Source organism: Physeter macrocephalus, chromosome 8 (genome assembly GCF_002837175.3).
Source record: "Physeter macrocephalus isolate SW-GA chromosome 8, ASM283717v5, whole genome shotgun sequence".
Lineage (NCBI taxonomy): Eukaryota > Metazoa > Chordata > Mammalia > Artiodactyla > Physeteridae > Physeter > Physeter macrocephalus.
Window position 1 is genome coordinate 33,432,127 of NC_041221.1, and position 14,894 is coordinate 33,447,020.

Sequence of the window (14,894 nt, forward strand, 5' to 3'; positions counted from 1 at the left end):
TACATTATTATAAACATTATTATAACATTTAGGGTAAATTTTACTTTAAAATGTTAAAGTTTATATATAAATTGTTCAACCAAACTTACAAAATATCTAGGCTGAGTTATTTACACACCACATTAAAAAACTACCATGTGTAAAATATTAGATAGCTAGTGGGAACCTGCTGTATAGCACAGGGAGCTCAGCTCGGTGCTCTGTGATGACCTAGATGGGTGGGATGAGGGGGGGAGTGTGCAAAGGAGGTCCAAGAAGGAGGAGATATATGTATACATAGAGCTGATTCACTTCGTTGTATGGCAGAAACTAGCACAACGTTGTAAAGCAAATATACTGTAAAAAAAAAAAAAGTGAAGAAGTCCTTTTAACATTGTACAATGGTCATTATCGTTACCAATTTATTCATTATGGCCCTAATAATTTCACTTTGAGAAGTAAATCCAGTTTCTAAGATTTTAAGAGACAGAAATAGATGTTTTTCACTTGGTTCAAACTAGTTAATTTGTTTTCTTTATAGATGGAAGGAGGAAACAGGTGCTTCTGTGATTTATGAAAGAATGTAGCTCACAGTTATTATGATGAAATGTCAAAATTATGTTAATCTACATTGAATGGTGAAAGCACTACAATCATAGCACAATCAAGTTAGCAGAACAGTGTTCTTAAATTCTAACTAGGCTTTGAATGAAATTGTTTTAACTCTGCTAATTTAAAAGTTTCTTAAATGTTCCTGTTGCTCATTATCTTTCAGCACATTGTAATTATTTTCTGGTGATGACAACTACACTTTGGAATAGAAGCCCCCTGGCATTTTCATAAATTATTTAAATGTAAAAATTGCTGTACAGTGGTTCATATGAGTCACTTTTATCACAGACAGTGTTCAAGGTATGAAGATTCAGTGACATATCATTTCTAGGTAGAATCTAGATGAGAAGTTTGGTCCAATTACTGCAAGGAATTCCAGTAATAAAATGCTATTTTTTTCTTAAATTGGCAAATCAGAAGGAAAGGTCAGATCTGGCATATGTTTGAGTATAAAAATGAGCTTATTAATTTGGCTTATTATACACAAATATAACAAGTCATTTCTGGTACACTTACTGCTTTTTATCCAAGGTAAAATAATTTATTAAATTCAGAAAAAGTCACGTAAGATTACAGAAAGCTGTTATTTTCAAGTCAGTTTGAGTCTGTCTCAAACAAATAATTATTTTCAGGTATACTTTAGGAATTCAACCATATATATATGATTGAAATTTAGTTCACATACCATATAATTCATTTATCAAAGTATATAATTAATTGTTTTTAGTATATTCACAGTCTTGCAATCATCACCACTATCAATTTTAGAACATTTTTATTACCACAAAAGGAAACTCCTGACCAATTAGCAGTCACCCTCCACCCCAGTCCCAGTCCTAGGCAAATACCAATCTATTCTCTGTCTCTATAGATTTGTCAGTGTGGACATTACATATAAATGACATCATACAATATGTGATCTTTTGTAACTGACTCTTCTCACTTAGCATAATGTTTTCAATGTTCATTCATATTCTTGCATGTATCAGTATTACATTCCTTTAAATTAACAAATAATGTTGCATTGTATGGGGATACCAAAAGTTATTAATCCATTCATCAGTTGATGGACATTTGGCTTGTTTCCATTTTTTGGCTGTTATGAATAATGCTTCCATAAACTTTGTGTGCATATGTTTTATTTCTCTGGTATATTTCTAGGAGAGGAATTATGAAGTCATGTAGCAATTCTATGTTTAATCTTTTGAAAAACTGCCAGACTTTTCTAAAGTGGCATTACCATTTTACATTTCTACTAGTCAAATATGAGGATTCTAGTTTCTCACATTCTCACCAACACATGTTGTTATGTCACTTTGATTAAAGCTATCCTAGTAAATATGAAATTATATAACATTATGGTATAATTGTCTCATATTCATATATCAGTTAGTAGCAAATGTCCTCAAGTTATCACTAATGACCACTTAAATTGTGCTGGATGAGCCATTATGTACACTGAGCTTACAACTGCAAACACTGATTTAAGTAATTGATAGAGATATCAGCAAAAGAAGAAAGAGTAGAAGGACAAGGGAAGAGCAATATAATAATGTTCCATTTATTGGATATATTATATTTTGTTTCTCCATTCATTGGTTGGGGGACATTTGGATGGGAAAGAAAAAGAATAACAGGAAAAGAAGATATATTAGCATGAATAATGAGGTGATTCTAACTTTAAAGGATATCAACTTTTTTTAATGTCCCAGAAAAATAATTTCAATCTAGAATCCTATACTCAGGCAACTGATCAAACAAATTGGATAACAAAATAAAGAGATTTTAGGCATAGATATTTCAACAAACAAAATAAAACACACAAAACACAAAAATCTCTCATGTACTCTTTCTTAGGAAGCTAAGCTAATTAAAATGAAAGAATAAAAAGTGAAAGAAGATAGAGCATCATCTTCAGAGGACGATGCTCAGCAGATCTGGGAAAGTAAGAAAATGCCCAGGATCTGGAACAGGAATTTCCTTCCAAACAACTCACTCTTAGGCTCTTAGAGTGAGGAGAAAAGATTGCAGCATTAAACTTTTTTTCTCCAGAAAATAAACTGAAATCACAGGTAGTACAACAAGTTAGTGTGGAAATTTGACTGAGAGGTTGAAGAAGATGTAGAGAGGATTCTCTTGGAAATAGAGCAAAACTATAAGTAAAGATATATAAAAAAAAATAAAAAAATAAGTTGTGCATGAAAGGTAATTTAGCAGTAGTACACTGAGCAGCTCAAAAGTGTAAATATATGTTCCTAAAATCAAAATAAGCCCTGCATATTGATTTAAACCAGTGGTGATTTAACAATAATTGCAGTTGTAAGGAGGGGGAAAATGGTATGACGTGGTAAGAGAAATAAATCATCATCTCCTACAATAGGAAATTAATAGGTGTTTAAAATGATAATTTATTATTGCAGTATAGGCATATAATTTAAAGTTATGGATGGGTATATGAGAAACACAGGAAAAAGAGTTGTAGGTACTTTTTTATATGGAGATGAATTAGGAGTGGGAATGAATTGATCCTTAGATTCCTCTACCTTGGATATTTTTCTTTAATTATTTTAAAATATTATGTTATTAACATATATTCATATTACTGTTATAAAATTTTGTAAATAATTTGTTGTATAAGTGGCAATTTACTATAATGGTATCCTCATTAATGAAAGCAAAAACAATGGGAAGATAAAACACTGCACTGCATTGCCTAGAGATTCTTTTCTAATCGGAGAATGCATTTCTTAACCTCAAGTCTTTTATTTCCTCTTTCGTGCTTTTCTAAAAAAAATATATTGTTTCTTGAATATTGAAGATAATTGACACTTTGAACTTTTTATTAATTTATTTTTAAATTTACTTATTTGCTTTCAGGCTTATTATTACTTAGTGTGTGGCTACCACCAAGTCACAAGTATCTTACATTAATTTTCTTTGATATCCAGTGTAACAGTCTTTCTTTCATGCCTCTACAAGAGAAATTCTTTTTCATGGAAATATTTCTAACAATGTTATCTAACCAGGAAGAGCTCATGCTCTTCCTTCTCTTTTCCTTTCTGGTTCAAGTCTCATCCTTGGTTTCCCTTTTTTTTTTGAAAGCGATGTAATGCAACATTTATACATGCCGTTATAGGGTTGAGCAAAGGGGGCAGGAATAGCAGAGATTCTGTAAGCTTCCTGATAGCAGGAACTAAGTTCACCATCATTTCCTGTATGGTTTCCCATATTGTTAAGGCCAGTTTGGTGCCAGTCTCTGCATGAAGATTTTCTATGTAGAAAAAAATATCTCCTTAGAAAAAAATTCAACATTATAATATATTCTCTTCTTTATTATATCGTCAGTCTCTTGTCACCATAAAATAGTATTTTGTACATTAAAATTCTCCAAATCCCCTAGCCAAGTGTTACATCTATGAAAGGTAATAAATATGAATATGAAATTTCAGTAAACTATTGAAGTGTTAATCAAGAATGGTTCTGTGACTCCTATTCAAAGGTAGTTTTCCAAATCTTGATTAATTATATGGTTAGATTTGAATAATAATAGTTTATTTTCTTAATCATAAAAGAACATGTAATCATAAAAGAATACGTTATTCAAAATATATTAGTATTGTGGTTTTTTTTTTTTTTTTACAACTCAGTGAATTATACGATTGCCTTTTTTGGATATATGCTTAGTTCATTATCTGCACACATATTCACAAACAGAAGTTGAAGAAACTCACAGAATATTAGGTACAAGATAGAAATTTTAGAAGTTTAGTTTCAGAATATATATTTATTTTATTTGAATTATGAGCTCCTTTTCTTGACTTAATTTCTTCATGTCTTCATTGACTAGATAATAGAATTTGCAATACTTGACTTTTTAGTGATATTCCCTATAAAAATACTAAGGAAAGTAAGTGAGTTTTCTGCATCCCAGTTCATGGAAGCAGCACTCTCAAAGGAGGTTTAGATATTGTTAATGAGAAATAGTATTACTGGTGAAAATATGGGTACTAGAATGCATTTATTATCATTCCACAGTACTGGCACTTGGTAGGCTGGCCCAATCTCTAGGCACTGAGGTTATTTACAAAGCCAAAAATAATTTATTTTTTAATAGAATGAGTTCACATCAGTAATTCTCTTTTAAATTTAATTATATAAAATGTTTTACTTTAATTTTATTTAATGTAAATTGCTCGATTTTTTTCTATAATATGCTTACTAAAACTTTTATAACCTCAATCTCTTGTAATTGTATACTCTTCTTTTTTTTAATCCTTATACAACTCACTGATTACCTTTCTTTGGTCATTTTATTGACCTTAAAGCTTTTCAACAAAACTCTTGCCTCTAATTATTATTTAAAACAATTAGTCTTCATAATTATAAATTTCATATTTCAAGTAATCAAATTAAAGATTTATATAATGGAAAATGAGGTTAAATTTAAATATAGTCTTTATTCTTTCAGATAAATTGATTTTGTACTTTTCTTTCCCTTTTAGTGCATTTTTCTCGTTCTACCATCATAAGTAATTTCCATTAATTCTGCCTAGAACAAAGCATATTTCATAATTATTCAATTCAGACAAGGAACCAGATACTACCATACAAATAAATTAAATATTGCTCATGAGTTGATTTAAAAAAATAATTGCAGAGATTGCATCTTTCCAGCTATCACTAATCCGGCTATCTAGTTTTTGAAGGTCAAAAGGAAGAAAATACTAGAAGTTAGCCAATCAACCAACTCAGTAATGGTAAGCACAAAGGTCAAATATAATTATACAGAGATAGAAAGGAATATCAAGTGAAATCTTAATGTTTAATTCTTTATACTTAGATTTTCAAAAAATATATATTCACCTATAAGATTAATATAACTTTTAAGAAAAAAAATGTAATGTCCAATTGATTAACAATTATGTTCAGTAGTTGCTTTTGTGTTTCCACCATGTGCTGGCGAAAAAGCTAAACAATAGGTATAAAGTAGTGAAAACATGTTTAGAGATAGCCAAGAGCAATGGTGGTATCAATCTAAGCTTAAAAACAAAGAAAGTATAGTTTATGGTAAATACATGAATGACAGAGATAAACTACAATTTCTGGTGAAAGATGTTTTTTAATAACTTTGTATATCAGTATATCAAAGAACACTCACTACCTTTAAATGAGCTGAACATATGTTTGTAAGTGTATTTCATTAAAAAATATATGTGAAAAACAAAAAACTAACAAGCCAGAATGTGAAGAGTACTCGTCCAATGTTGTGTAGGAGCAGTGGACTTCATCTAGAGAGATGCAAGGCACTGCCTTTTGCTCTGAGCAGAGGTTCTCAAGTGTGGCCCACAGATCATGCTGGTCCAATATCTGTCACTGCTCTGCCTAGATAGCGTGAGATTGAAAGTGAGCATTTCTATATGTTAATATCTAATTGAGAGAGTTTTCTCATGATCCTAAAAATAAAAACCTGTGTTTGTATTTAATATTTTTAATTTCATTTCTTCAGTACTTCACTTTAATAGGATTTTATAAAAGTATTAATATGTAAGAACTGTGTTTAAAAAATTGGATGTAATATACTCTAGATCAGTGGCCCACAAATTTCAGCCTACTGGCCAAATATGCCATGCCTATGGACTGTGTTTTTAAGAGTTTTCATGGAACACAGCCAAAATCACTTGTGTACGTATACATAGTATTAGTAATAGTAAATCCCTATGAGAGAAAATATTTTGCCGTTTTCAAGTATTCAAATATATTAATCCATTTAGAAGAATTCTGGTTCAGTAGGAATTATTAGTATACATTATTCTTTTATGATACAGTGAAAATATATTAAATATATAATAGACCACTAACAGAGAAAACCAATTTCTCAATTTAAGATAGTAGATTCATTAGATTCTTAGACATTTGAATAGAGTTTCTGGGGAGGATTAATATTATTTTACATATTAATGTTATTGTACTTGAAAGGCATATAACATTATTATAACTCCCCCCAAAATACACTCACCTTTTGAAAACAGATTTTAATCATGATTAATTCAGAAACCATTTATATTTTTAATTGACAGCTCATACATAGCATTGGTGCCACATATGTAACAGATGCTCAACAGTTTTGTTGAATAAACAAATGATAAGCAAGTTTATGAAATGAAATGGAACACAGATATATAAACTTTCCTGAAAAAGGTAGAATTTGGCAATAGATTGATAAAATTATTGTAAAATTTTTAACTTTATTGCCAATTATGGTACAAGGTTTCTTAATAAAATAGATACTATATTTAAATATAAGATTTTTAAAGCATTTTTTCCTTACTCAGCATTGTTGGAAATTTAAACACTATTATTTATGCCAGGTGATTTGGGGGTTTCAATTTAATGTTTAGATGTATATCACAATTAACATTGAATCACAAGTAGTTTTTTAGTGACTTAAAAAATGGTCTTACAAGACGTCCTAGAATACTCTAGTTCAGGGGTCCCCAACCTCCAGGCCACGGACCAGTACCAGTTTGTGTGACCTGTTAGGAACCAGGCCACACAGCAGGAGGTGAGTGGTAGACAAGTAAGCGAAGCTTCATCTGCCGCTCACCCTCGCTCGCATTACTGCCTGACCATCCTCGACCCCCTCCCCCCGATCTGTGGAAAGACTGCCTTCCAGGAAACCAGTCCCTGGTGCCAAAAATGTTGGGGACTGCTGCTCTAGTTAATAGATCTTTAAATATATTTTTCTCTGTTTCTTTCTCTGTTTCCCTTCCTGTCCTTACCTGAACCAAGAATTGTCTTGCATTTAGTAAACCTGTGCTTTTCTACTCTTGAGGCCAGTGCCAAATTCATAGATAAGTCTTTTTCTACAATAGCCAGGCAAAGGATTCAGTTTCTGCTGAGCTTGTCTGATACTCAGAGCAACACATTTCAATTATGTTATTCTAGAATTAGGAATTTTATTTAGCTGAATGGAATAAAAATCCAAATAATATACTGCTTAGTTGTAATATTATAGAATAGAAAATAGAGATATAAAACCAAATGAAAATGTAAAACATTATTTCTCAGCCTCTTAATGTTTTGTTGCAAGTCCTAAATGTTTAATGTTTATATTTATGCACTGTTTCCTAATTTTTTTATTTTTTAAAATTTATTTATTTTATATTTATTTTTGGCTGTGTTGGGTCTTCGTTTCTGTGTGAGGGCTTTCTCTAGTCGTGGCAAGCAGGGGCCACTCTTCATCGCGTCTAATTTGTTTTTTTTTTTTTTTTGCGGCACGCGGGCCTCTCACCATTGTGGCCTCTCCCGTTGCGGAGCACCGGCTCCGGACGCACAGGCTCAGCGGCCATGGCTCACGGGCCCAGCCGCTCCGCGGCATGTGGGATCTTCCCGGACTGAGGCACGAACCCATGTCCCCTGCATTGGCAGGCGGGCTCTCAACCACTGCGCCACCAGGGAAGTCCATCGTGTCTAATTTTTTTAAGAATATTTTTTTTTCTGTTCTTTAGTTGCTAGGTGTGTGAGATGTTAGCAGCATGAATAGCCATATAATTCAAATATATTTTTCATTAATATTCTGAAAACCAATATCATGTAGGGAAAGAAAAGCTAATTGTAATCAAGAAAATAAATTACCAGTGTTTCACTTATTTAATGACATGATAATATGCATACCAACCACCAAAAATAATAAGCATTTGCTTTTATGATATTTGGATTCAGTTGAGGGCACCTAGGTGATTCACATGATCTTGAACCACTCATGGATATTTTGGGGGGCTGGCTGGTTCTCAGCCAATCTAGGCTGGTCTTGACAGCAATGGCTTAGGAGGATCAGATCTGCTCTACAAGCTCCTCATCCTCCAACAGGGTAGCACATACAAGTTCTGATGGGAATACAAAGAAGAACTACAACAAGTGCAAACACACAGATCCTCTTGAGGCCCAGGCATAGAACTAGTACCATGTAACTTCCACCTTCCTCTACTGGCCAAAGCAATGCACATAAACAAGTATGGAATCAGAGTGTAAGAACACTACAAGATTACATGGCAAAGGTCATGAATACAGAGAAGTGAAGATTTGGGACCAGTGATGCAATCGACCACAGCAGTAACTGTTCAATTACATTTAAAAGAAATAGATCTATAATGTAGTTTGCAAATAGTATCAAATTAAAAAATACAAATGAATATTCAAAAATTAAATTTCTGTGTTCTATTCACTTATGCCTTTTGATATTGCTGACTTAAAAAATAAAAGTATAATTTATATAAGGTGAAATGTTCAGCTATTAAGTACTATTCAGTCAGTTTTCATGAATGCGTATCAAGACACAGAATACTGATACTTTCACTACCCCAGAAATTTCCCTCACAGTCTTTCTTAATCAATTCACTTCAACTTTATTAATTTTATACTAGATGTATTAGTCACTTCATTAAGATTAAAAAAAAGAAATAAAAGGCATAGCTATTAGGAAGAAGAAACAAAGCTCTGAATTCTGAGACGATTCATGTATTCATGGAAAACTGAAGAATTTACAAGAAAAGTAATAAAATATAAAAAGTGGATATAGCAATGTTTCCAGATACACAGTTACTATTAAAAAATAAATTGTATTTATGTGTATTAATGAAATACTAAAACTGAAATTTAAAACAGTGTCAAAAATTATCAAATACCAAAGTACAAATTTAACAGTGCAAGATTTTATAGACTCTAAGCTATAAATCTTTGATGATATAAATTGAAGAAGATTTAAAAAACTGTAGAAATATACCAGACCTATAAATTGAGAGATTGAACAGTAAGAGGTCGCTCCGCGGCATGTGGGATCTTCCTGGACTGAGGCACGAACCCATGTCCCCTGCATTGGCAGGCGGGCTCTCAACCACTGCGCCACCAGGGAAGTCCATCGTGTCTAATTTTTTTAAGAATATTTTTTTTTCTGTTCTTTAGTTGCTAGGTGTGTGAGATGTTAGCAGCATGAATAGCCATATAATTCAAATATATTTTTCATTAATATTCTGAAAACCAATATCATGTAGGGAAAGAAAAGCTAATTGTAATCAAGAAAATAAATTACCAGTGTTTCACTTATTTAATGACATGATAATATGCATACCAACCACCAAAAATAATAAGCATTTGCTTTTATGATATTTGGATTCAGTTGAGGGCACCTAGGTGATTCACATGATCTTGAACCACTCATGGATATTTTGGGGGGCTGGCTGGTTCTCAGCCAATCTAGGCTGGTCTTGACAGCAATGGCTTAGGAGGATCAGATCTGCTCTACAAGCTCCTCATCCTCCAACAGGGTAGCACATACAAGTTCTGATGGGAATACAAAGAAGAACTACAACAAGTGCAAACACACAGATCCTCTTGAGGCCCAGGCATAGAACTAGTACCATGTAACTTCCACCTTCCTCTACTGGCCAAAGCAATGCACATAAACAAGTATGGAATCAGAGTGTAAGAACACTACAAGATTACATGGCAAAGGTCATGAATACAGAGAAGTGAAGATTTGGGACCAGTGATGCAATCGACCACAGCAGTAACTGTTCAATTACATTTAAAAGAAATAGATCTATAATGTAGTTTGCAAATAGTATCAAATTAAAAAATACAAATGAATATTCAAAAATTAAATTTCTGTGTTCTATTCACTTATGCCTTTTGATATTGCTGACTTAAAAAATAAAAGTATAATTTATATAAGGTGAAATGTTCAGCTATTAAGTACTATTCAGTCAGTTTTCATGAATGCGTATCAAGACACAGAATACTGATACTTTCACTACCCCAGAAATTTCCCTCACAGTCTTTCTTAATCAATTCACTTCAACTTTATTAATTTTATACTAGATGTATTAGTCACTTCATTAAGATTAAAAAAAAGAAATAAAAGGCATAGCTATTAGGAAGAAGAAACAAAGCTCTGAATTCTGAGACGATTCATGTATTCATGGAAAACTGAAGAATTTACAAGAAAAGTAATAAAATATAAAAAGTGGATATAGCAATGTTTCCAGATACACAGTTACTATTAAAAAATAAATTGTATTTATGTATATTAATGAAATACTAAAACTGAAATTTAAAACAGTGTCAAAAATTATCAAATACCAAAGTACAAATTTAACAGTGCAAGATTTTATAGACTCTAAGCTATAAATCTTTGATGATATAAATTGAAGAAGATTTAAAAAACTGTAGAAATATACCAGACCTATAAATTGAGAGATTGAACAGTAAGAGGTCAGTTCTCCTTAAACTGATCTGTGGATTTACTTTAATTTTCCAACTTAACATTAAAGTATTAGCTGTGAGCTTTTCATTGGTGTCCTTTATCAGGGTGAGGAAACCTTCCATTCATAATTTGCTGAGATATTTAATGAAAAATGTGTATTTTACCTTGTCAGTACTTTCCTTGCCTCTATTGAAGTAAATAATATTCACTCAATCTGATAATGGTATGAAACACAGTAATTTTTGAATGTTAATCTATTCTTTCATCCTTGTTATACACCTCATATGATAATACTGTGTTTTCCTTTTCCTAGAATGATGGATTCGATTCACTAATACTTTAATGACTTTTGCATCTGTTTTCATAAAACATACTATTCTGCAATTTTTTTGGCAATACCATTGTCTGGTTTTGCTATCAGGGTTGTAGTGGCCTCACCAATTGAGTTGGGAAGCCTTTACTCTTTCTCTACTTTATGAAAAACCTTACAAAAATTGCTATTCTTTCTTCTTTAAATGCCTGATTTAATTCATCAATGGAGCAATCTAGACTTGGTGCTATATTGTGGGAAGATATTTATGAACTAAATATTCACATAGACATATGAATATTGAGGTTATCCACTCTTCTTGACTAGGTGTTGGTTATGTGTGTCTTTTAGAGTACTTTTTTTTTCCATTTGGATTTCAAATTTATCGGCATAGAATTCTTCAACATACTACTTTTTATTTTAACATCTATGAGATATGTAGTAGGTGGTTTTGCTTTAATTCTTGACATTAGTAATCTGTTTTGTTTCTTTTTTTCTGTTTCCTTTTTTCTTCGTTATTTTGCTAGGGGTTCATGAATTTTATAGATATTTCTGAAGAAGCAACTCACTTTGGTGGTTCTCTCATTTACTGATTTTCTCTTTTTTGTTTGTTTTCTATTTCATTGATTTTTACTGGTATTTATTTTTCTCCTTCTTTAGTATTTGTTCTTTCTCTAACTTCTTTTTGTACTGGGAGCTTTGTTATAGGATGCATTCACATTTAGGATTATATCTTCTTAATTAACTGACCCTTTTAAGCTTATGGCCCTACCTTATATCCTTGAATTAAATTATTCCTCATTTAAGAACATCAACAATGGCTTTCTTATGATTAATGAATGCATGGTAGATATATGTCCCTTTCTCATGCATAATGGATGAATAATAAATATAGGTCCGTTCTCTCATTTTCAGCCTGTTTGTGTTTTTATATTTACAGCAAGTTTCTTATAAGTGGCATATGGTTGAATCTCGCTATTTTTATCCAGTCTTATAATGCCTCCCTGTTAATTGAAGTGCTTAGTCTATTTACCTGTAATGTAAATTATCCATATGTGTGCATTCAAGTCTAATATACTGCTATATGATTTTGATTGTCTCATCCTTGTTCCTCTATCGTTCTCTCCTTAAATTGTGGGTGAATCAAATATTTTAAAAAAATTTTTATTTTATCTTCTGTTACATCTTTGTTGTTATTGTCATGTATACATGTGTGTATATGTTTGTGTTTTGCATTAAAAATGCAATATTGATCTTTAACTTTGAACTAAAAGTTTAACTATCATAATGTTTCAAAATTACCTTACAACTTTTGTTGTTTATTTTACCTCTATATGCTGTAAAACCTCTACTATAATCTGAATTGTGTCCCTCCAAAACTCATATGTTTAAGTCCTAATCCCCAATATGATTGTATTTTGATATAAAGACTTTAAAGTAGTAATTAGGGTTCAATGATGTCATAAGGGTGGGAGTTTAATCTATGATGATCAGTGTTCTTTTAATAAAAGCAGGAGATTCCAGGGATGTACACACCCAGGGTAAAGGCCATATGAAGGCACAGCAAAGAGATGGCCATGTACAAGCCAAGGAGAAAGGCCATGGGAGGAACCATCTCCCTTGCTTGCACCTTCATCTTGAACTTCCAGTCTCCAGAATCGTGAGAATATAAATTGCTATGATTTCTAAGTCATCCAGTGCAGGGCATTTTATATAATAAACTAATACACTTATGTTCTTTTATTATTTTTGACATTTTAATAAGCTTCAAAATTTTATTCTTAAATATATATACATCCTAGACACAGTTGCCAAATTAATATTTGAGTATATTTTGACGTTACAGAATGAAAACTGAACACACTGTGAAGTTTAGTCATAGTTAAGGTGAAAAAAGAGTCTTGTAGTCTTTTGATTTTATCTCAATTATAAAATAATGACATGGATGCTTTTAACTTGCAATGCACATTTTTTAAAATTCACTGCTCTTTTTAAATCTGAGAGAGCTAACATTTTTAAAAATCGCTGCTGTTTGGGAAAGTAACGGATACGCCTTTAAATGAATCATAATACAAACATTTGCTAATTTATATGATGTTAAAATTCTTAATTACATAGCTACTAAAATGTACCTTATGTTGATTAATTGATATTTGAAAATATGGAAAAATGCATTGAATTTCAGGAACATAGCTCCAGTCATAGTTTACTTTGCTAACTTGTACTTATTTTTAGAACTCTCATCAGAGGACAGTAAAATAGGACCTGGATCAAACGTCCAGTGAATATGACTTTTCCTTAAAGCATTTTGGTCTGCATGTTTACTTACAATCATTATTCCTCTCCAAATTTCCCACTTAGTCCATTAAAAATTAATGCTATGAAAGTTCTCTATGTTCAGCTCTTTTTTGGAGTCTCTCAATGATTGCAACATTGTACAAATCTGCTTCCTCCAGTGTGACTGTTTCATCTAGCAATTTGAGAAAAGGAAGTGGCACTGCCAGGGGAAGGGAGGACTTCTTTGAGACCCTTGGTATTTTCTGATGAAGTCTTTGATGTTGCTTACCCAAAACCTGTGACATGCAGCTCAAGCACTGTTTAGAGGGAAATGAATAGCTATTAATGCCTACAGGAAGTATAAAATTTCTGGAAGATCTTTTTCCATTTGGCTAACCAGATCTGTATTTTAGTGAAATGTTCCAGATTATTAGACAACAGGCAGAGTGTCTGTCTCCTCATCCTCAATACTCTTTGCTTTAGAAAAAAATTTTGGTGTAGCACTTCCCAGTCTGTGATCCTGCCCTGAGAAGGGCTGGAATACAGTCTTCACTGACATACATAGTTCATTTTTTTTTTTTTATCTTCAACTAACATCCACCATTTCTTTTGTCAAAAATCTTTTGTAATTCTGAAGGTAATTCACCTTTTTGGTGGAGTTCAGAACCTACTTACTGACCTCCACCATCAGAATAACTTCTGAAATCATTAGCGACTTAGAATCCATTTTACCATAATTTTTTTATGCTGACATTCACCTGTTCTTTTCCATCGGTTACAAGCAGTTAGCATCAATCTTCTGAGCTTCATCCAATGGCTGTTAGCAGAATATTCACAGTTCATTTGTCAGCTGTCACTAAGAGTGGTTGTCAGATGCTGTTTCACAAATCCATTCTTCTGTGAAACCCATTTACTCTTTTTTTTTTAACAACTTTATTGGAGTATAATTGCTTTACAATGTTGTGTTAGTTTCTGCTGTATAACAAAATGAATCAGGTATATGTATACATATATATCCCCATATCCCCTCCCTCTTGTGCCTCCCTCCCACCCTCAATATCCCACCCCTCTTAGAGGGGTGGGAAAGGGAGGGTCACAAAGCACAGAGCTGATCTCCTTGTGTTATGCAGCTGCTTCCCACTAGCTATCTGTTTTACATTTGGTAGTGTGTATATGTCAGTGCTGTTCTCTCACTTTGCCCCAGCTTACCCTTCCCCCTCCCTGTGTCCTCAAGTCCATCACCTACATCTGCATCTTTATTCCTGTCCGGCCCCTAGGTGCATCAGAACCATTTTTTTTTTTTAAGATTCCATATATATGTGTTAGCATATGGTATTTGTTTTCTCTTTCTGACTTATTTCACTCTTTATGACAGTCTCTAGGTCCATCCACCTCACTACAAATAACTCAATTTCATTTCTTTTTATGGCTGAGTAATATTCCATTGTATATATG

At 32.4% G+C, this 14,894-nt stretch overlaps 1 pseudogene; it reads right to left on the reverse strand.

Annotated features, from left to right (window-relative positions):
- Positions 1-13,540: 13,540 nt before the first annotated feature.
- LOC102985374 (UBX domain-containing protein 2A-like) overlaps positions 13,541-14,894 on the reverse strand; it is a 3,901-nt pseudogene continuing 2,547 nt past the window's right edge.